Source organism: Erythrolamprus reginae, chromosome 1 (assembly GCF_031021105.1).
Source record: "Erythrolamprus reginae isolate rEryReg1 chromosome 1, rEryReg1.hap1, whole genome shotgun sequence".
Lineage (NCBI taxonomy): Eukaryota > Metazoa > Chordata > Lepidosauria > Squamata > Dipsadidae > Erythrolamprus > Erythrolamprus reginae.
In genome coordinates, this window is record NC_091950.1 from 235,369,190 (window position 1) to 235,393,599 (window position 24,410).

Here is a 24,410-nt window from a genome sequence, read left to right on the forward strand (position 1 = left end):
TTAGCAAGTAAATAGCCCTCCAAGTAATGGTTAATTCAGGGGAATTCGTATTTTTTAACAACAGTCTGCAGCTAATTGCATTCCTGCGCATTCACTAGTTTCCAAAAACATTTTTTCTCACTGTATATGAGATGAGCTCCTCCCCACAATTGGTAGACAATTAGTGGGGGAGGGACTACATATGAATAACATATGGTAATTCTGAGAGGTAGCTAGTTAAGTAGGTAGATTGGTAGCTTCAAAAAAAACCCTATGTTGAGTAATACTGTTAAAAAACCTTATAGTATCTGACAATTCTGTGCAGTCTTGAGCTACATATTGGAATAAGGTTTTTTTTAATGACTTCATAAGAAATCACACTGAACCAAAAAGTACCAACAAAAACTCAAAAGGAAATGTAACTGTCTGCACTAGAATACTTTGCAATTAAATCTGTTTCAGATTATAATTGTAATTTCTAACAAGCCAAAATACAAAATTACTTTGTTGTCTTGGTCTCAGTGGGACCACATAGACTGGATTTTATGAACTGTAATTGGAAACATATGATTGGCTCCAAAAGTTTCTTTACCCACAAAAGGAGTCCTGTGGATCCAACCCAATATTTCATAAATCACAATCCAGATGCCATATATATGCTAGCCTTGCATTGAGTCCCCTAAATTTAATTATGCATGCAAACTAGTCTTGCCTGTCTTCACCAAGAAAAATTCCATAAATAGTAATAGCAGTTAAACTTATCTACCATGCCATAGTGCTATACAGCACTCACTGAGAAATTAACAGTGTCAGTCTATTGCCGATAACAGTCTGAGTCCTTATTTTACCAACCTCAGAAGGATGGAAGGCTGAGTCAACTTTGAGCTTGTCAGGATGAAACTCTTGGCTGTGGACAGAGTTAATCCATAATACTGCATTCTAACTCTTGTGCCATCAGGGCTCCTTTCTTAAGTTAATTCTGATTTTCAAAAAGTTGTAAGCAAATTGATTTGGAGCAATGGTGAAACCTACTTACTTTCCTTACTGGTTTGGAAGCGCATGCTTTGTGCATCGTACGTGCTTTTTCACCCTCTGCGCATGCACAGAAGGCTTTGTGCATGCATAGAGGGTTAAGAACAAGAAAATGGCAACATCCAGTTGGGTGGGTAGAGCTTCACTGAACTACTGGCGGCCACAGCTACTGGTACTTCTGAACTGGGCTGATCCAATAGCATTTCACCCCTGATTTGGAGTAATGCAGGGAGCTGCTGAAGATTGAACAATAATGTTTTCCTGCACTTGCCTGTGAATTATGTCTTTTAATATTGCTAATAATTTTCTAAGGGTTCATTTTTTTTTAATGGTGGACTCGGTAGCCATTGTGTTCCTGCACACCCATCCCATAAAATTTGTTTCTGCCCTTTAATTACCTTTGCTTATTTTTAAACAGAGCAGAACCTATTGAGTTTTCCACGCTTCAAAGAGGGCAACATTTTCACAGGACAATTATAAGGCCTACAGGTGCATCTATACTATCATCTTCCATCTTATCATGAAAATACCTGGCTAATAAACCATTATGCCAGAGTCTTGAGTCTCCAGTGTGATGTGGGCAGGGCCAAGGTGCCTAATAATACCTCCCTTAGAGCCCTCAGCCTCCACACTTCATCTGATTTTAATTTATTTTGTTTTATTAAGCTTCTTTTAATTAAAAAAAAATGAAATGGGAAGCTAGGTGTTATATAGCAAGCTATCATATTTATTTGTAAGAATGCCTTAGGGTCCTAAGTAGACACTGGGGTGTTCTTTGAAATTAAAAATACTGAATGGCTGCTGTTTGGGAAAAAGAAGATAAACTGAGATATGGAGAGAATCTAGGGGCAAGGGACTAGAGGCAGTGGCAGCAAACATCCCTACCAATTTATTTTATGTATAGTAAAGGTTGCTTTGTGATTGGCTGCACCCTCCAGGACAGCCATTTTGCGTGTTCTCATGCTATGTTTGAGACATATCAAATGTGCTTATCAGCCCCAAAAGTTTAGGAATTTTTGCGCTAAGGAAACAAAAATGGTATTTTTAAAATTAATTTATTTAAAGAAAATGTGGACAATTCCTATAGGAAGTTATAATGAAGAAGATTATTTACAAAAAAAACCCAAATTTTCTAAATAATATAATACTGGCTTAGGGTATGAGAATAAGTAATAAAAATAAGCGATGATTCATTATAGTAGTTAGTTTTCAACTCTCTGTTTTCCTTTGAATTCTAAGAAGTTGAAATCTGACTATTATACATCCAGTGAGAACTAAGCTAACAACAACAACAACAACAACAACAATAATAACAATAATAATAATAATTTATTAGATTTGTATGCCGCTCCTCTCCGAAGACTTGTACAAATAATAAAACCTGTAATCCAATTATACCTTCTATCTTTAAAACAAATATCTTGCAAACTATTTGCAAAATTGGCATCATGCATTGATGCTATTTTTGGAACAGACAATTGCATTTGTTGTTTAGTTGGATTTCTATCTTGTTTCCCTCCAAGAAGACTTAGGTCTTCATCCTCTGTTGGTCCCCCTAAAAGTGACTGCCCGAGCTGGATGAAAGTGACAGCCTCAAAGTCACCTGTTGAGTTCCCATGCTTGGACTTGAACGTAGCTCTCCCCAATCCTAGCTCAAAACATTACTTACTTTGGTTCTTTTAAATTGTTCATTTTCTGATGTACGATACATAGTACAGTAGTACCTCTACCTACAACGCCTCTACTTACAAACTTTTCTAGATAAGAACCAGGTGTTCAAGATTTTTTTGGTCTCTTCTCAAGAACCATTTTCCACTTACAAACCTGAGCCTCCAAAACTGTAACAGGAAAAGGCAGGAAGAACCCTCTATGGGGCCTCTAGGAATCTCCTAGGAGGAAAAAGGGCTGGAAAAGGTGGGGAGAAGCTTCCGTGGGGCCTCTCTAGGAATCTCCTGGGAGGAAACAGGACCTCCACCATCCCTGTGGTTTCCCCAATCACACACATTATTTGCTTTTACATTGATTCCTATGGGAAAAATTGCTTCTTCTTACAAACTTTTCCACTTAAGAACCTGGTCACAGAATGAATTAAGTTCATAAGTAGAGGTACCACTGTATTGTAAAACACAAATATTTACTGTTAATATACATGTTGCATATCAATACTGTAACTTAAAATATATATATTTGCAATTTAAAATAACCTTATTTTGTTAAATCTAGATGTTTAGTTGTTTCTAGAATTTGCAATAATTTAAATATTATTTACAGTTGTGTATAGTATGATAGGTTGGAGCTAGACACTAATGTTTAATAGTAACAAACATGAGTTGAAATCGAGTTAAAGTGGTATAATTTTCTATGGTGTTTACAAATATTTTTTTTGTCTTAGTATTTCCTCTACTTTAAGGATTCTGAGGATTTACTTTTGTCACTATGTACATTTAGAGGCATCTATAGAGTCCAATACTTTGGTCAGCATTTCCCAAGCGGCATCAAGATCCATCTGTTTCATATGCACATTTGATATCACATTTAAGCAACACTGCATTCATAATTAACTTCTCCCTCCCCTCTCCAATTTTTCATAATATCTCTGCTTATATTTACATTAACCAAAATTTAATATATAATTTCTGGACTAAGGCTCAAAGTTCCATATGCTTTTGCTTGGGATTTTGTAGTTCTCCAAATTTTAAAATGCGTTTCTCCGTTTTTACAAAAAGACCACAGAGAGAGAGAGAGAGAGAGAATATAATTTTCCTTACATTTGGACTTTGCTAAGATTAAAAACCAACCAAACACACACACACACACACATTAATATTAACATTATTTTAGGATAAACTACCCAGATGACTTCCAGGGTAGTCTGTAAAACAAATGTTTGTAAGTAGATTGTGGGGAGACTTAGGTAAAGTTTTGTAGGGACTGGTGCTGGTGTTGTGGTGGGAAGAGCTCATCAACATGTAGAATGATACTGCACCCATTGCAGACTGCTGCAATGAAGAACACCCTCGGGAAGCTCACTGTCTCCACCTCTAGGGTACCCCACTGGGACTCCACCAATCAGCTCATCCTCATCGGCACTGCAGCCCCATCAAACTGACAAGCATGTTGCGGAACTCGATCAGGCCCTTGGCAATCTCTAGGAAACGGGCCTTGGCAAGATCAGGCCTTGCACGGCATTCTCCATGGTCTCTAGACTACAGAGATCTTCATAAAATGTCTCCATAATTCTGTTCAGTTGCTATGTAGAGCCATGTAACTTGTCCAGTTGTACTTTGAGGAACTCAAAGGGATGAAGAGAGCACACCTCAAGCAGAGCATGGGCAGGATACATATGTAACATATTTTTGCTGATAATGAAAAGGAAAGGAGACTTCCTTCATTATCAGCAAAAATATGTTACACTTACAGTATAGATTATAGTTGCTGGCTATAAAAAGCTTATCTGCCTTGGAATATGGGCCCTAGTGGGGCCAAGAGGCAAAAAGGAAGCTGTGATGCTCCTTCCATATACCAGAGCGACTCGACAAACACACACACACACACACACACATACACACACACACAAACACATATACTGCTCAAAAAAATAACACATCCTATATCTGAATGAATGAAATATTCTCATTGAATATTTATTTCATTTGCACAACTATTCCATTTGCACAACAGCATGTGAAATTGACTGTCAATCAGTGTTAAGTGTCAATAGTGGACAGTTTGATTTCACAGATGTTTGATTTATATTCTATTTTTTAAGTGTTCCCTTTATTTTTCTGAGCAGTGTATATACAGACACTAAAATTGGAACAATACAGAGAAGATTTGCAGGGGGGGGCTGTGAAAGGATAACACACAAATCTATGAACAGATCCATTTTGTGTGTGTGAGAGAGAGAGCAATGGCTCAGCTGTTAAAGATGATGAGCTTGTCAGCTGGAAGGTTAACAGCCCGGATTCGAGACCCAAACACTACACAGTGTGAACTCCCATGACTTGCCCCAGCTCTTGCCCACCTAGCAGTTAGATTAGATTAATAGTAGATTAATACTGTGTTTCCCTGAAAATAAGATCCTGTCTTATATTTTTTTGAACCTTGAAATAAGCACTTGGCCTTATTGCCATGCACTCAAAAGCAGATTGGTGTTATTATCAGGGGATGTCTTATTTTGAGGGAAACAGGGTAAGTACCACTTCGGTGGGAAGGTCATAACATTTCAATAACCTTTGGCATATAGCCATGCTGACCACACAACTATGGGAAATGTTTTCGAACAACACTGACTCCTTCAGCCAAGAAATGGAGATGAGCAACCTCCCTAAAGTCAGACAGATCAGGTCAGGGAAACTTTTACTTTTACTTTTGGTTAAGAAAAAATGTTTAAGTTAGAAATGTTCATTCATTAAAACAAAAACAAGTTGGTGCAGAAATGAGATAGGATGGAGAAGAGACCATTGCATGTAAAAGTGATGTGAATCAGAAAGAGATCTTGTCTATCCTTATTCTAAATTTCACAGTTGGAAATGATTTAGATGGAGATCAAGAGCCCAGCACTATTCCCTGATGAGTGACAATGAGACTTATTCATTCATTAATATGCTAGAAATAGAAGTGGGATCTAAGGGCAAATATAGTAGCAATGGATAGCAAATGCAGTGATATGACACCTCTCTATATGGCATATTAAAGGTATGTGCTATGATATATATTTTATAAAATATATGCACTTGTTTGTGGCTAAGAAATACAGTACTGAAAATATTGTGCAAATTACTTGTCCAAAATTACTAATTACTCAGTGAATTCAAGATAGTTAAGCATTAATAAATTATCCTATATATTACATGAGAAAGTATCTTTTCCCCCCATTTAGCATTAAGAAACATGACTTCGAGAAAAAAAAATCAAAGCTAAGCATTTATTTTTCTTTCTCTCTCCCCCCTCCCCACATATTAATGCAACACAATCATCATTTATCCCTTCTTCCAACAACTTTTCATAAAAATAGGCACTCCTTTTTGTCTTGCACAGGCAAGTTCTGAACACGCTTCTGTCTCAGTCTTTGTTTGTATAAAGACTTATCAGAGTTTAACCTCGCAGCATATTTTCATCACCAAAGTTAGGTTTTAGAGCACTGAGTAAAATGCCTCTGAGGAATGCACAAAAGGCATTTCTATCACCACAGATTCTCCAGTCTCCTACTTCTCCATAAACTCCAAATTCAAATCTAGGTTACATTTATCATTATATTCTTAAGTGTCTTCCTTTTGACGGCTGAACTCATACTTTTTACCCTTCATGTTTCACTACCTCAGACAGTCTTAAAAGTCAGTATCCCCCTAGAATAGGGCCACTGGTAATTCTTTTGCAATGCCAACTGGACTTGGTGCTGCTGTGATTTATTCATTCCCTTCCTTCTATGGGCAAAATTATTCTGTAAAGAGTATTCTATAAAATATGTGTAAAAGATGGGAGTTTAGCTACCAAGTAGGCTTTCATTGGATAGATGCAATTTTAGATGTTCCAAATACAGTACCTTGAATTGGGTTTTTCCCCCCTCTTGCTTAAAAAAACAACTTTCCATTACAGAGTGAATCAAGCACTTGTTCTAACATAAATTTTCCTCTACAGATATTTGAGGGGTGGCGATGAGTCAAGACATACCAAAGTTAGAACCATTTAACAGAAATGCCTAGAAAAGTGGTGAGGGTCCTTCATTTGGATGTGTTCCAACTGAAGCCAGATAGCTGATAAGATTGCTTTCATTCACGAGCAGAATACTGAAATCAAATGGCTATCTTCCTGATTCACCATTGCAAAGATCAGTAGAAATGTTCTGAGTGGCTTCTTTGAATAGCTTATTCTTGTTTAGAAGTCACATTGCCAACAGATAGTGGATCTAATCTGCATTTAATATTATGAATTTTGAAAGGATCTTTTCAAATAAATGGTGAGAAGTGTAAAATCAGAAATTAAGTTTAATAGACTTACTTTTGTGCTATAGCTTTGTGCTATAGTGGCTTCTTTGAATAGTTCATTCTTGTTTGGAAGTCACATTGCCAACAAGTAGTAAATCTAATCTGCATTTAGCATTATGAATTTTGAAAGGATGTTTCCAAATATGTGGTGGGAAATGTTTAATGAACATTTAATGGATTTACCTTTGTGCTAGTGTTAGTGAAATATTTTATTTAGTTATGTGCTTAAATATTAATTTCTGACATCACCATGAGTAAAGCACACACAGAATACAAATTCATACATATAATATTCTTTCAGTCACTCCTATGGCTTTAGCAGATATTTGAAGCAAAAGAGAAACTTGCAAAATACATTTACCTGAAGTTAAACTTAAAAAAAGTCAGAATTTTTTAAAAATGACATGAAGTTCTGTATATGTTTTGTATCTGTGAGGAAAATACTTCTTGATGTTGTAGCAATGTATTGTGAACTCAAGGCTTGGTGACATTCTTAGTTTTAGCTGTCTTCAGTGAAACTGAAAAAGAAAGGCTATAGGGTTTATTTTTAATAGAAAATCTTTGCAGATTTGATGTTTGTTTTCCCACATGTCCCACTTTAAAATATTATTTATTATTAATTGGATTTGTATGCCGCCCCTCTCCGACGACTCGGGGCGGCTCCCAAAATGTCAATAACAATCTTACCATATACATATCTAAAAATCCAATTAATATACTAAAAAACTTTTAAAAACTCTAATAAGATTTAAAATCATTCATTACACAGCAAAACATACTACACTCATTGGCCAGGGGGCTAGGGTCTAATGGCCCCAAGCCTGGCGGCATAACTAGGTCTTTAAGCTTTTACTCCTCTCCCCCTGCAATAATAATACATTTATTTTTAAGATATAAAAAAACTTTTTTGACATTGGGTTTGATTCTTGAATACCCAGAATTTTCAGGACATGGTACATTTAAGTATGTACTTTAAGTCTTCTCTTAGTCATATGTATTTAAGATACTGGGAACTGGATTTTGAGCATATGTTAGAAAGTGTTTCAGCGTGTATGTTCAATTATCCTGTTTTCAAGGTGGAATAAAATGTTTGTAGTTACATCCATGCAAGAGAGCTCATTCAACCTTGGAGTGCTATTAAATCACAAATATGAGGTGGGATCATTTTGTAAGCAGGCAGTAATAGGAGTTTTAGGATTTGTGGGAATAATATGTAATTTTAGTTATGTTTTCATAAATATGAGACGTACCATTTTGGGGGATAAACAATTACACTGCTTACAAGAAAATGGTACCACATTGGCTTTTAAATTATTCCACCTGTCTGTGAATAGGATTTCTAATGTGAGAATGTACAAACAGCTGCTGCTTATGTTTTCCCGCTGTGGAGAACTGGGGCAGAGCTTTTGCTGATGATGTCGAATGGTAGCTGTATGGAAGAACAATATTGTTTTTAAAACAACTGTATTTACTCCTGAGTTTGACTGGTTATCGAAATGTCATTTGAGTTGTAAACTTAAGGTAGAAAGGTAGAAAACAATATAACCCTATCCTATTCTGCCCTATTAATAGGGGAAAAACTGAGGGTTCCTCCCAGAGCAATTATGGATTCCTCATGCAAATTTCACTCATCTTAGAAAGAGAAAATGTATGTGTGAAGAATTGAAAGTATGTGCAACTATTAAATATTCTATCTATCTATCTATCTATCTATCTATCTATCTATCTATCTATCTATCTATTTATTAGATTTGAATGCCGCCCCACTCCGTAGACTCGGGGCAGCAATTTATTTTATTGCTTTTTAAAAAATGACCAAAAAAAATCACAAAAATAAAAATACAATCAAAGGAAAAAAATGTGAAAAGTGCTTTAAAAAGTGAAAAAAGGAAGGGGGGAACCCAATATGTGTGGCTATTAAATATGGTGTTTTGACTACTTAACCTGTCGTGTTATATAGTAGTCCTTTCTACTACATATTTTAGAGGCTTGAAATATATCCAAATCGTAATCAATGTGGCTCGGTTTTTATAGGACACAATTGGGCTTTAATAGACATTTGCTCACCACCACAATATCAGATGTTTGGATTTATTAGCATTAGTACAACACATTATGAGTTGGAGGTTTATAATCATTGTAGACTATTAACAAAACCACTTCAATGGTGGCCTGTATAAAATGTACGTGTGTGGTTGATATAATGTTACATTGCTGGCAGTGATATTATCTCCAGAGCTTAGGAAAGGTTGTCTTTTTGTTTGTTTTTCTAGAGTTTGCTAGTTGTAATTCAGAAAAAGTATTAGGACTTCAAAAGGGTTGAGGGGTGCAGTGCTGCAATTAAAAATGCAGCTTGCCAACTATCTATTTTCCAACAGTGGTATGGATATGAGATCTGCTCGTCTGGCTCATTTACAAGCCTTCATTTTGACTTCTTTCACACAACTGGTGTTTTTGTGTTTAATTTAACAAGAAATGAGTAGTAAATGAAAGCTGCTGCCTGAAATCCCACTGTGAGTGTGTTTTGCACTTGGCTCCCCAGCTAAAAGGCAATTTGTGAAATTATGTGATAGAGTAATTAGATGAAGGCTTCTGATTGTTGCCATGCATATGTGGTGGAGGTTTTGCTAGAACAGGGATAGCATGAAGTGTGTGTGAGTGGGGGCAGGGGGGGGGAACCTCAGATGATTATTCTTGAAAAGTTGGCTCAATGCTTCATGGTTTATTTGTAAACAGAATATTTAGTGACAACCTAAGAAGCAGTCATTTGCTCATAAAGGAACTGCAGCAGAGCTCTGCATGTTTAGAGAGAGCGCATGTAGCATTTAAGCTAGGAGGCAGATTCCATGTTAATATAATTAGGACCTGATTTGCACCCTTTGCACAAACATTTATAAAGTCTAGATATTATTTTTTTCTATTTTAAACCACATTAGGTGTACTTCAGTGCAGCAATTCACTGAATAGAACAGGTGTGAGTCATCTTCCAGACATCTCCCTCCCCCCACTCTGTCTTTTGCATCATAAATACAGGAGCATTTTTTTTAAAAAAGCATTGATACCAAAAGGGGAGAGGCACTGTGGGTTGGGGTGGAGAATGAATAGAAAGAATGTCTGCAAATGAGGCAGTAATGGACAGTTGCCCTTTATGTACTGATGGATTTCTCAATGGTTAAGTAAATTAAAGCAAATGCTAGAAAAATCAATAGGCTTGCAGAGTCTTGGTTGTGCCTCATAGACTTCAGGACAGAATGACAGATGTGGTGCATATGACCCATTTAAGTATTAATGCTTGGGAAATTGCTTCTGCGTGCAAGGTTATAGGCCTAGAAATATTGTTAGATTAAATTACAGACAATAATATTTTTTAAGGATATGTGCAATTTATATGTTTCAGTTTAGCTGTTCTTATGTGTCACATTTGTCCTGGAAGATTAGTTGCTTAGTTGTGTCTGTGGAACAGTAAATCAAATTTTAAAGTGATCATGCAGTGAACTGTCTTCCGATAAAGCTGTATTTAGAAGGCACATGTGTTACACCATCAAGCATGCAGAGAATTTGTTAAAACAACATTATAGGCAATTGTATTTCAACATAGCAAACATCATATACTAATCCTATGCTGTGGTGTTGGTGCAAACCTAGGGAAAAACATTGTGGTGGTGCTCTGTGTAGACTTTAAAGCAAGTCACAGTGATTTAATGTGAAAAACACATACCTGAGGAGACACTTGGTAAAACTTGAATACCGCATGAAAGTTTTTGATGCTCACTAATGGTTGATAAGCATGCCTAGAGTTTATTGTCATTGCATAGGCTGACAACACAAAAAATTGTTATCGATTTGTAGCAATTATTTAAAGGGATACCCAGTGGAGGAATAATTCAAATTTAAATTAAAAAAAAAACAACAACCTGTAGAACATACCACTATGTTCTAAGTATCAGCAATACTTAGAACTGCAAACTGAGAAAACGCATGGGTACCCGCTGGTCAGGTTTTCCCATTACAGTTAAAAGTTTTACCTTTGCCTTCTCCATGAGGCTGTGAAACAGTGACTGCCTCAAAAGTCAACTCAGCTGGCTTTGCGCCTATAGCAGGACCAGAAGTCAAGAGTCTTCCAGTTTCTATCATGAGGTGCTTAACCGCTCTGCCAAATTGATTCTCTATTTCTGCTTGAAGGTAGTATTTATTTCTAAATATTCACCTGTTCCCATATAGAAAATTTTATCCTGTATCTATATTCCATTTCTTTCTTCTGTTTTCTACAACATTTCCTTTATCTGATAGGCTTCATTGTGAATGAGAAATTGTGACAAAGAAAAAAATAACTACCCCCCCCCCCCCCTCAACCTTCCGCTTCAAATAAATAAATTCATGTAGAAAACTTACATATTTCTATAGAAAGGATGTCTAAGGCTTTTCTCCATGACAGCCAAGCTTCTTTGAGTCAGTGTTTGTTTTGTGTTGTTTGGGCATTCCTCCTACCCCCAACTAAGGCTTGGTTCATTTTGCCACCTCACTTTCTGTTTGTGCTTCAAAGTTGGCTCCAAAGGCTTTGACTGCACAGTAGAGGAGGCAAATGGCCAAGGGAAGTCGTTTTATATGTCAACTGTTTTGAAGTAATATTAACATCCTGCTGATGGTAACAGAATTGAGGACCAACCACATGCTGATCAGGCAACTTCTTCATGACACTTGAAGAATATTAAGAGGCTGTGTCAAGACACAGACACCTCCTTTCACAAGTGACAAAGAACTATTGCTGTGTATCTTCTCTGTTAGAACTCTCTATTCACACACAAATTCTCAATTCATCTGAGTGAAAAATCGCACTTTCAAAGGAGGATATGTATATGGCATTATTGAAATATGACATTAATTATTTCCTTAATACTAGATAAAATTAGATTGTAACATTTGTTGCATTTACTGTATATGTATATGTTAAGGTACCAGTTAAATGTAATTGTGTGAGGGGTCATGTTTAGATGAAGTGAACACATATACAATATTTAATTTGGCAGTAAATAGAAGGAACAGTACTGGCTAAGCTTTTGGAACTAATTCAAAATATTTGAGACAGCTAGTAAGAAGATGTAATTGTATACATTACACAATGGTATGTATAACAACCACATTCCAATGACAACAACATACCAACAACACAGCAGTATGATATAAGATTTGTTTTTAGCACAGATTTCTGTGATTTATTATCCAGAGTTTTAAGCCTATATACCGTACATCTACATGGTGGTAAATTCCATTTAATTCAGTCAGGCTTACTTCTGAGTAGATATGCATTGAATTACATTTTTAGATTGCTAAGTCCTGAGAAAGGAAATCCCATGCTCTCAAGTGAATAGAATTTGATGAGAACAATAATTTTGAAAATATTTATCCCTTATAGTACTCCTGATTTAATATTGAGTTGTGTGTGAGCATACAGAGAGAGAGGGAGGGAGGGAGATAGAGAGAGAGTTACATTCACTAATTCAAACAGGATTGATAACAAAGATTTCACTTAGCAGGACAGTCTTATTTTACTTGTGTGTGTATATTTATATCCATAGTTTGTGTGAGTCTGTGTGTGTATCCTGGGTGAGTAAAATATGAAAGGTGGGTAGGGCAAAATGAAACATATATCACTTAAAAATTGGTATTGGCACTCTATTATCTTTCCAATTGTTCCTTCTTTTTTAAAGGATTTACTGTATATAATTAAGTCTTGAAATGTTATTTTTTATTGTTACCCAATCTTGAGAATGGAAGTAGTAACAACAATAACAAAGAGAATTGAGTCAGTCCTTATTCATGCGTACACGGATTCAAAATAATTGTCTTAAGCAACTATATTTTTTTCAATCGATGACTTTTGCAAACTCACAACAAACATGGAAAGCGTGGGGTATTATTTGGAAGCCCGTTCATTGGGAATATATTTTGGTGTTCAGGCTGGATGAGAGAGCGGTACTAAAGTCTGACAGGCCTGGGTTGTGTAATGTGAATATGAGTGATGACAGAATCCTGTCATTCGCCCGCATGTAGTTTCATTGCTATGGTGACAATATGCTGTAATGAAAGTTATCATTTAATGTCCAGACAGTACAGAGTGTGGTGAATATAGTCTTCAGTTTCCTGTGCTGCGGGAGAATAGTACTCAGTGTCAGAATGACCACCAAAGTATATCTAATGATATAAATGAAATGGGGGACAATTGACTTCTGGTTAGCAGCTTTGCATTTGTGGAAAAGCTTTTTACTAACATGCCTCAGTCTTGGTTTTGCTGGTTGCTGATTAAATAAATAAAAGGTGAACAAACATTATGTGTGTATATGTCTCTGTTTAGCTGATTAGTAAAGCACTGGTCAGGTTTCAGCAAATGAGCAAATACATTAATCAATGTTTAATTGACAACTGTACTCTTAAAATGCATATGTTTGTAGGAGTCTCTCAGACTGGGTCATTTGTTTTTAGCCAGACCATTAAGGATCAAAGGTCACTGGGCATTCAGAAGCCATTAGCCAATTGTTGTTTTCTGCTAGGCCCCCATATTGTCAACTCTCTAATCACCCTGGGCATTTTGCCAGTAAAAAGGTGGGGAGCCCAAGATTCAGTCTGTGAGTAGATCTAGCACATTTTTCTGAGTTGGAATAAATATACAACTTATTTATTTGACGTTACAAGGCATGTTCTTTTTCAGTCAATCAAATTACACAAAATTGCCAGTTTTTAAAAATAGGTTTAGAAAGCAGATACTGGCTTTGATAGTGCTGTATGATTTGCCTTTGCCCTGCTGTTTGAAATCTGCAATTTCATAGGGTCTTGTTTTGTTGACACACAAATGGCACTCCATGGAAGGATTGTTGCTTGCATTTTCTCTAATTTTGGACATTACATATTTTTTCTGTCCGTAAAATTGATTGGTATTATTTCTCTGTGCTGGTAAAGAACATTTAGCCATAATAGGCTTGTGTTCTTAGAAACAAAGATAAATGATTTTAGCTGCTGAGTCAATCCACTCAGTTTACATCCCTCACAGTGAAAACATCATCAATTACTGGGTTGACAGGAGCCTGAGACTCAGTGTAAGTTGCTCCTTGGGGTATTCATATTGGACCAAAATCCATTGGCACTCAGCAGCATTCATCACTTCCACCTACATAAAATGATTGGGTAAATGGCAAGGTGAATTATCAGAGGAAAAGAAAGAAACATTGATTTTGAATAAATTCAGATAACTAACTTTGGCCTTGAATAAGAGGAAGAAGAAAAAGCATTCATAAAGCTGCTGCTTAGAAACTTTCCTTCCCATTTAGCAGGGAGTAACCCAATACCCCTAACAAGCTCCTCTTTAAGATGCCATGAATTTTCTTTGTGAGGACATAATTTGTCAGTTAATATGTCAGGCTTTTGTTACAAATCTAAAAATGTGCTCTCAAGTTAATTAGTCAGCAAATTAATTTTTTAGAACATTTTAAAATGCACAAATACTAACTCAATAGTCTCAAGAGAGAAAGAGAAGGAGATAAGGTTCCCTAGATTTTAGGGAAATCATTTTTCTATATACCCATTTATCGAATTGATTGATCATTTAAACCCAGTACTGTACAGATAATTTTGATTTTGGAACATTGTTCTATTTCTTGGCCTTCTGTATTCTACACAAACAGACCGTAGTTCTAGACTATTGCATTTAAGTCTCTTTTTGCATTTGAAATCGTACATTATCATACTCGCGTAAACTAGTGAGATTTATTTAATTGCATGTTACAAATTTATTTGCAACAAGTTTGACTACTTTGAAAAGGAAAGAACCATAGAAACATAGAAGATTGACGGCAGAAAAAGACCTCATGGTCCATCCAGTCTGCCCTTATACTATTTATTTTATTTATTCATTTATTTTATTTATTTTGTCCAATACACAGTAATACACAATGAAGGTTATAGAGGATATAGTAGAGAAGATATATGAGATATAGGAGAGACTATAAGACAGGGGACGGAAGACACTCTAGTGCACTTATATATGCCCCTTACTGACCTCTTAGGAATCTGGAGAGGTCAACCTTGGATAGTCTAAGGGTAAAATGTTGGGGGTTAGGGGATGATACTACAGAGTTCGGTAATGAATTCCATGCTTCGACAACCCGATTACTAAAGTCGTATTTTTTACAGTCAAGTTTGGAGCAATTAATATTATGTTTGAATCTGTTGTGTGCTCTTGTGTTGGTGTGTTTGAAGCTGAAGTAGTCTTTGACAGGCAGGACATTGCAGCATATGATCTTGTGGGCAATATTTATATCAAGTTTAAGGCGTCATAGTTCCTGTATTTTATCTTAGGATGGATATATGTTTATCCCAGGCATGTTTAAATTCAGTTACTGTGGATTTACCAACCACGTCTGCTGGAAGTTTGTTCCAAGCATCTGCTACCCTTTCAGTAAAATAATGTTTTCTCATGTTGCTTCTGATCTTTCCCCCAACTAACCTCAGATTGTGCCCCTGTTCTTGTGTTCACTTTCCTATTAAAAACACTTCCCTCCTGAACCTTATTTAATCATTTAACATATTTACATGTTTCAATCATGTGCCCCCTTTCCCTTCTGTCCTCCAGATTATACAGATTGTAGGAGCATTTTTAGTAATGTATGGATTTAACTCACTTGCCATTTACTCTTGAATATGTTTGTGTACGTGTGCATATACATAGTTTTGAGTCAGTTTTGACTCTGAGAATTGTCTGGACAAGGCCCTGCAATTTTCTTGCCAACTTTTCAGAAGTGATATTACCATTGTCTCCTTTCCTGGAGCTGGGACACTAGTTTGTTTCAAGGTCACCCAACTGATTTAATGCCTAAGGCAGAACTAGAATTCACAGTCTTCTAGCTTCTGTTCTGGTGACTTAGACATTACACCAGGCAGACTCGAATATAGATCGATATACTGTAATTAAATATGGGCTTGCATTTAAATAAAAAGATAGTTAGAATCATTGGATGATACCTGTTTTCTCCTCTTATCTCCTGAAATCTTCTGCAGTCTCTAGAATATGCTCATATGGATCTGAGCAACTTTGAGAAAAAATATGGGGATAATTAGTTTGCAAGATAAAGAAAGATGAGTTTTGCTGAAAATCCTGTTTCATAAAGATACTATTTTTTTTTATCTATCCAAAAATCATTGTGTTTCAAACAATAGGATGTGATGGTAGTTTTGGTATTTCTAACAGAAGTGTGAATGTGTGACCTTTTAGAAAATGGATTTATCTGTTTACAATTGGTGGCTTTAAAAAAATGTTATTTCTAGAGAAACATGTGAAGACATGATGAACCAGGGAGGCAGCAGCAAATGGATTTTAAAAGATGCACAGTAATTGGAAGGTTGTCTGAATATTTTATCTCAGAAGTGACAGTTGTTGATATACAGTTCCATTTCCCCCCCATTCTATCCCAAAGTGCTATTTGGATGGAAGAAATGCAATTGACAACATCTAAAATGTTAGCTTAAGTCAAAGGTGGGGGACGATGTCCCCTCCTCTTTATGACTTGTGGACTTGAATTCCCAGAATTCCTGAGCCATCATGCCTGGTTCAGGAATTCTGGGAGTTGATGTCTACAAGTCATAAAAGGGGCATTGTTCTCCACCTCTGGTTTAGCACAATTAATGGCCTCATAGCATTCAGACGCTGTAATGCAATTTGAGCAAACATGTTTAAGGTGCCTAATTTCCAGATGGCTTAGGGTTATTGTAATAAATAATTTTAAATATTCCAGGATTAGCAAATTATAATAGGTGCATAAAGAAAAGATACATGGATGTCTTTTGAAAACCACAACAGAGCATTTTTAAAAATACCAGTTATAGCATTCCATTCAGCCAGATTGCTTTATATTTACTGTCCAGAGTTTGCTAATCATGACAAAACGCTGAAAGGAAAAGTTGTTGTCATTCACTTCAGCTTCATATTGAAATATTAGATGACCTATGATCCATCATGAGTGATACCAAAACAGAGAATCAGAATGACCTCTGGCAGGTAAAAAAGCACTGGCAGCAGAGTGCCTTTTAGCTTCCTGCCAGCTTCCCCATTGACTTTGTTGGTGGGAAGCTGGCAGGGAGTGTTGAAAATCATAGTCATGCGACCATGGTTGAACAAGCTGGTGCTGCAGGGCCAACAACTTTCCCAATACAACTGGTCTGAATAACCTTGAAACTTCAATCTCACCAGAATCATGGAGAGGGGCGGCATACAAATCTAATAAATTATTATTATTATTGTTGTTATTGTTGTTATTATTATTATTATTATTATTATTATTATTATTATTATTATTATCCCACTTGACATACCTTGATTTAAAAATGGATGTTCTATGATGGACATTTTTTTGCCAACTTGAAGGTTAGAAACAGACAGGAGAATTTTAGTAGTGTATAAATATTCATTTTAAACAGAAAACAAGCAATTTATTGTAAAATAAGAGATATTGCACAGCATTCTGTTTAAAGATAGTTGTGAGCCTAAATGTGTGTGCGTGCATACATTTGTGTCCTTTCTGAGATAGCAATTACAAAGTAGGAAATTGGAATGAGTGTGGAAGTCCTTAAGGATTTCTCAAATTCTACATGGGAAGAAACCCGAATATGCCAAGACCGTCATACCTGTACCCGTGAAAATCTACGAAAACAAATATGTATGTATGTATGTATATATGTATGTATCACATGTTTTTGCTGAATTTTTTCCCAACAGATATATATATATATATATATATATATATATATATATATATATATATATATAATTTTTTAAAAAAATTTAAAAAACCTTGTTATATTCGAAAGCCAGCTCATAGTGCCTGGTTCCTGACTACTGCTTCCTAATTTGATTTATTATCTGCCAGGTGCTCAATTACACAATGCATAAAGGGGAGGGTTATTTCTAGGACAGATAATTGAATGTTAATATGCATTGACATCCTTGTAGGAAAGATGGTCAGGGATCTTGCCTGTTCTTATTGGCTGCCGATGAAGAAGAGTGTAGTGTAGGAGCCTCATTGCAATACAGCCAAATGAAACTATTATAACTATGGAACTATTGATCTTCAGCTGCTTTTCTGCACAGAGATCCCTTCTATGTAATATTTTTCATGTTCAGGCTTCTAGGAATAAAAAAGCAGCTTACAAAACTGCTCATTTTAGTCCTTTGTACTGCCCAGGTAGAGACATGTTGATGTTCAGTAGAACATCAGTTCAGCACTTTAGGTACCTGGGTTGAAACTACTTTAAGAAACCTTCTCAGTTGAACTGTTCCCGCTCCCCCATGCAAAAAACGATATTGCTGGCATAGTAAAATACCTAAAGTACCTAGCAAAGCAGGCTTGTATTCAGAGTTAGGCATTCCTTCGGTTGTCAATCAGCTGTCTGGGGGCATTTTATAGTTCACAGCATAATTCTAGATACTTTTCATGGTCTTGCATCTCGAAATGAAACTAACAGCATTTTTTTTGCATGACGCATAAAACATAGTAAAAAAAAAATCATCAGGTTTCCACCCTTATGTTTGCTATATAGGTGTATACTTCAGAAAAATGAGAAGCAGATTGGGGGCAATTACCAAAGCCTCTGGCAACTCTCAATATTACATTCTTAAAACAGGGATAAACAGGACATTGGTAATTGCAGAGGTATAAGTTTGCATTTTGCCCCATATAAAATTGTTTATAAATGGGACCCTTGAGAACATCCATTATCACATTTTGGTTAACGTCATAGTTTTAAGAAGAGAGAGAGAGAAAAAAATCCCAGTAATGCTGTGGCCAGGCTTTTGTTTCTCCTTTATTATTAAAGCAAGTTGCAGTGAAAAGAGAGAAAGAACATGCCTGCACACAATGATCAACTTCTTTATCACATCATCAAAACAATAGGATTTCAATTTCTTTTTACCCCATGAATGTGAGAAACAAGATTTAAGCATTGCCTTTCTCTTTAGGACTTCTTCGCAGAGACCCTTTGGACTGTAACTTTTCATTTATCTTTTTTGTAAAAAGAAAAATGAAACACTATCTATAAAAACAGGGCCTTCTTTCCCCTAGTATTTACCAAAACAGATTAAAGTGATTGTGTGTTTTTACCTCGATGCATTTTAATGACAACCACAATATAAATGTGCTGAAAGGTACATTAAAATCTAAACGCTTTTCCTTCAAAATCCATTGATTTTATTTCCCCCCCTCTTTTGATGAAGTAGTACTTGCAGAGGATTATAAGCTTTTGTTCCTTTACTGGGAGGCGTTTGGGGAAGAGGGTATGCTTCTTGTCTTTTTCCTTGCAGATTCTCCAGTTACCTTCCAAATGGTTAAAATGAATGCCCATGCTGTATGCCTGAGGTTTCTTTTGTCTTTAAAAGTGGGGGGGACTCCAAATGAGATGATTGTCAGTGAATTACTAAGATCAGGCTCTAGAAATGATTCAGTTTCACTTTATGTGTATATCCCTCACATACTTCATGGTTTCCTGTTGAGTACCAGCTTCAACAGGGTGTTTGATAGGCATAAACATATATGTGTATGTTTGTTGGTTGAGATATGATCAGTCCAAGCCAAGTAGCTGAGAGCAGCATGCTATGAATAGTTCCAGTGTAGCATTCCAAGAGAATGAGGCAGAGGGGTCTGGTCTTTTGAACTTCACAGAGGATGTTTGTTTTCATTGCCTTCAACAAGAGATGAGTAGCTCCTAAAGGACTGGTATCTTGGAAATCCTATTTAGGTTAAGCCTTTTACATAGCTACACTCTCATTCCAAATGCCCTGCCTGGCAAAGGAATGCCCATTGACAGCAATGGAACTTTTTGTATTTATTTAAAAATTAGACTCTCACACAACAGAGATTAACCTATTTATTTGGGGTTTACTGTCATGTTAGAAGGTTGAGGATTGCAGATTTAGGGCCATGTCTACCATGTACTTGGAAAACACCCATGCAGCTAAGAATAATTTTGCTTGCATTTTGATGCAACCTTTACTCTACCATATCATGCCATTTTAATTCAGTGGAGATACTCAGTAGATCAACAGCCAATACTGATGCCATTCTTACCAAGTAAATTGGATTTGGTAGTCTGGATTTTGGAAGATACAGGGATAACATTTTCCCCATCGTTTGCTTTAGCATGTAGAAAATAAGGTCTTATCCCAAGTAGTTCTCCACGTTTATAAACTGCAACATTAGTCAATTCCCCAAATTTTTATTACCGTGTGTGTGTGTGTGTGTCTGTGTGTTGTGTGTAAAGCTTTAGACACTGTCTCCAAAGTTGGATAAATTTTTGCTGGGGTGCAAATAGAACAATTCTCTGTGTCACCAACCTTTTGGACCTCAGGGACCATTAAATTCATAATTTTAAATGCCACAGACCACTAATGTGATTTTTAAAAAAAGATAAATAGTATCTAGTGTAGTATAAAAATGCAAATAAATTTTCTACGGAGAACCAAAATTTTTCACGGACCACTGGTGAACTGCAGACCACTGGTTGGTAACCATTCTTCTATGTGAGCTTAAAGCTGTTGTATCGTTTTGTGGGATCTTATGGCAACTTTAAAGTGTCGCTGGCAGCAGCTCTATTCACTCTTTCAATGGATGTGGAAGATTGAAGCTGAAACATTGCACAGCCCTACTGGCAATTTTGCTTGAGAAAATAATGTCATATTGAGAATGATAGGATATCTATCTATCTACCTACCTACCTACCTACCTACCTACCTACCTACCTATCTACCCACCCACCCACCCATCCATCCATCCGTTTTGGATAGCCATCTATCTTAACAAAAGTGACTCTGGATAGAAATGAAGAACATTTCCTTTATCCATTAACCTAATAATTTTGTAATTATCTGTTGCCAGCTGGGGTCAAGAAACAAAATCTGTGGTCTAATTTTGGCAACTTAACAGTACACAGGTTAATGGATAAAGTTGTCTTTTAAGAAACAGGTTGTCTTCTGTACTTTTTCTCCATGATTTTCCATTCTGGGGGGGAAAACGTGTGCACTTTTCAGCAGAAGTGTATCATCTCTTAGTATAATTAATTTATTTGAGGTCACATACTGTATATACTTACAGACACTAATATATAAATTATTCATTACAGGTGAAAAAACTGAAATGAGGATATGGAGGAGGCAAGTGTAATGCTATAAACTTACTCCAACTTGTATTAACAGGAAGAACTAAATTTAACCATGTAATGATCAGTTTAAAGAGGAATGCATAACCTGAAGCCTCCAGAATCTAGCCAGATGCTGTTTGCTGAATTGTAATTTTTGATGTTATGGGGAAAATCCTCAGATAGTCCTAATATTTAGTCCATTTAAAATAATAAACATAAATTACACTTAATTATTGTTTTGGCTACAAAATTTCTTCTTTTTTAAATTTGGGTTCTATCCACTTCTTGAAAATGAACTTTGTAAAGACATCTAAAAGGAGTGTTTTATCGTTGGACAGTTATCCAACAATATAGAATCCTGATAAATAGTATGTAATATTACAGCAAACATTACTATTACACCATACATAAAAACATGTGATACATACACATATATATAATGTTTAAATACAAATACATATGCACTCACAGGTGTGTGAATATGTCTCTCATTAATTTTTATTTTATGCATAAAACTGCACGCAGCTAACAGCTTCATACATTAAAAAGAAGCACTTTTTTTTTAAATGGATCATTCTTCCTAAGAGAATAATCCCAAAGAGATAGGGAGTTAAAGAAAGAAAAACATTTTGTTGTCCGCTTTGAAGTTCATTGTCAGTATGAATAAATGCACCCAGATTAATCTGTAGGAATGGAGTAACCATTTGTTTCCTTAAACAAAGACACACTGCAGCAAAGAAAGTATAGAGCAGAAATAGGCATTGGAGGGGCTGGTCAGGACATTTGGAATTTTGAGTGTATGTCATTGATACTCTAACAAAATGGTTGCCATGGCAGAGTTAGCCTATTCACAAAACGGCTGCCCTGATGGCTATAGCCAGTGAAAATAAAACCTATTCATTTACTAGGAAGCATAGAGAGGAAGCTGTTCCTGCCACACTCTCCAGATCTTTCTGTACTCCTCTCCTCACCTCCCAGTTTCCTTTCGGGGGTTGATGGACATACCTCCAGACAAAAGGCTGGATTGCAGTTATATAATATTTTTATTTCATATATTTATTTCTCATAAAAAGAAAATAAGGACATTATTGAAAATAAACATGTTGGAAACTGTCATTTGGCTTGGGCACAGGCCACTTTTAATTTCTTCCTAACTACAGAATTATGGAAGTGGAAATAACTACAAGAATCATCTAATCATCTCTATCATGTGCAGGAAAATCAATGAAACAGGTATCTGTTGATCCTGTTTTAAAACCCCCAGAAATGGGGATCTCACAGCTTTTGCAACAGTCTTCCACTGTTGTACAAATCTTACTATTAGAAAGCTTTTCCTCGTACTTAAAATCTAGGTAATTGTTGGTAATAAATGATAAAGTAATGGATATGTTTAATCATTATTTCCAGTCCTCCTTCTGTGACCATGGAAAATAGTTTTAGACCATCTTCCTCTGGTTTCTGTTCTGTAAACTAAACATCTCAAAATGACTTTAGCCTATCTTCATGTTTTTGCCTCTTTCGTTGTTGTTTTTTTTAATGTACAGATGGAGGTCAAGTCTGGAAGTTGATAAGGCAGGGCAACTTGGAAATGTCAGACATCATGTTATTTGTATGTAACTTAAAGCAGCCCCCTTCCAACCCTCAGTCTGTGGACTGGTACTGCTCTGCATCCCATTGGGAACTGGGCAGCAGAATCAGTGGGTAAGCATGCAAAGCTCTGTTTGCCTGCACAAAACCATTCCTTGCATGCCACCACTGCCAGACTGTGGAGCCAGAAAGTTTGGGGCCACTGACTTAAAACAAAAGATCTTCACAAGGAGCAAAAGAACTAGTCAGGAACTAGTCATTAGTTGCACTCACACTACTCTATCTGCTTCAGCATGAAGATGGTACCTGAGAGGTTATCTCTATTTAACCATGGTCATATTGCTACCATTGATGGGGAAAAATCCATTTTCTGCAGTTCTACTCATCTTATTCTATAAATCCCATACTTTTATTCCCATGCCCATAGTATTAATTCCATAATCTTGAATCACACATGGAATAAATCTAGGAGCCAGTGCATCTCAAAGAGCACAGGTGTCACATGGGCAACACCAAGGCATTCCCAAACTGCCCTCACTGCTTCTTCTGGACCAATTAGCTTCCAGATGGTCTTCAAAGGCATTTCTATATGAAGCATATTGCAGTGTTTGAGATATGAGTGACTCAAAGGCTTCCAAATCCAGGAACTGGTCAATTGGTCTAGTACACATAGCTGTGTAAAGGCCTTCCAGATTACAGCTGCCACCTGCTCATGAACAGGAGCTCTAAGTCCATGCAAATAGTGCACCATTCTTGAATGGGGAACTGCAATCCTATCCAAGGCCAAAGATAGAATATCCCAGGAATCATGTGGTCCCAATACCCATAACCACTTGATAGCATTGAGTTGAAGATAGTTCTTCATCACACTTACGAACCCACACACCTCCAAGACACACCTCCTAATAGCTTCCTTTTGCTGACCTTGGCTCAAAAGATATAATTGATGTACTGATGATACCAAACTCCAAAAAGTAAATATAACCTCATCCGTACTTTTATGGAATTGTTGAATTGGAGGGGAGAGCAATTGTGGCACTCCACAGAGGAGGATCCTAGAGAGTAATCTCACTCCCCAATCAGTGCCAACTGGAACTGTTACTGTGGATGGTAACTTCTTGCAGTACACAAAAATGTTCTAATTTTTAGAAAAGATACATTGTATTTTCTACAGGAAAAGTAGCATAGATTGGATTTGGCTTAGTTCCATGCTGAATTTTGTCAGACCGGATTCTATGGTTCCACAAGGAACAATAGATCCTTCCAAAGTTACTTGAGATGAATTAGGACTTGCATGTGAGTCAGCACTTCTGAATGCCACACAAAAGTAGGTGCAGTACTGTGTGTGCCAAAATTGCTATTTCTTATGTGAAACATGAGAATGAGGAAAAGCCCAGAGGGAGTCAAATGAGTGACATCTGCACTGGAAGCTTATACAGACCATCTCCAAATTAAAAGATCTATCCATATAGAAGGGGTAACCATGCCTGCAAATGTCATATAATTTAGTTCTAATTGTGCCAACACATACCATACTTTTTAAAAAGATTAGAAGAGCTCTCAAACTGCACAACTTTGAAAGCTGAACTTCGACATTTTATGAATCAAAGTTCAGAGTTGTTTTCCAGAATGAGATGGGATATGAATTTA

At 36.4% G+C, this 24,410-nt stretch overlaps 1 protein-coding gene and 1 pseudogene across 3 annotated transcripts in view; both read left to right on the forward strand.

Annotated features, from left to right (window-relative positions):
* The window catches only part of MEIS1 (Meis homeobox 1), a 209,718-nt gene that overhangs the window by 110,621 nt on the left and 74,687 nt on the right, over positions 1–24,410 (forward strand). The window lies entirely within an intron of this gene.
* On the forward strand, positions 4,804–4,903 carry LOC139158284 (U6 spliceosomal RNA; annotated as a pseudogene).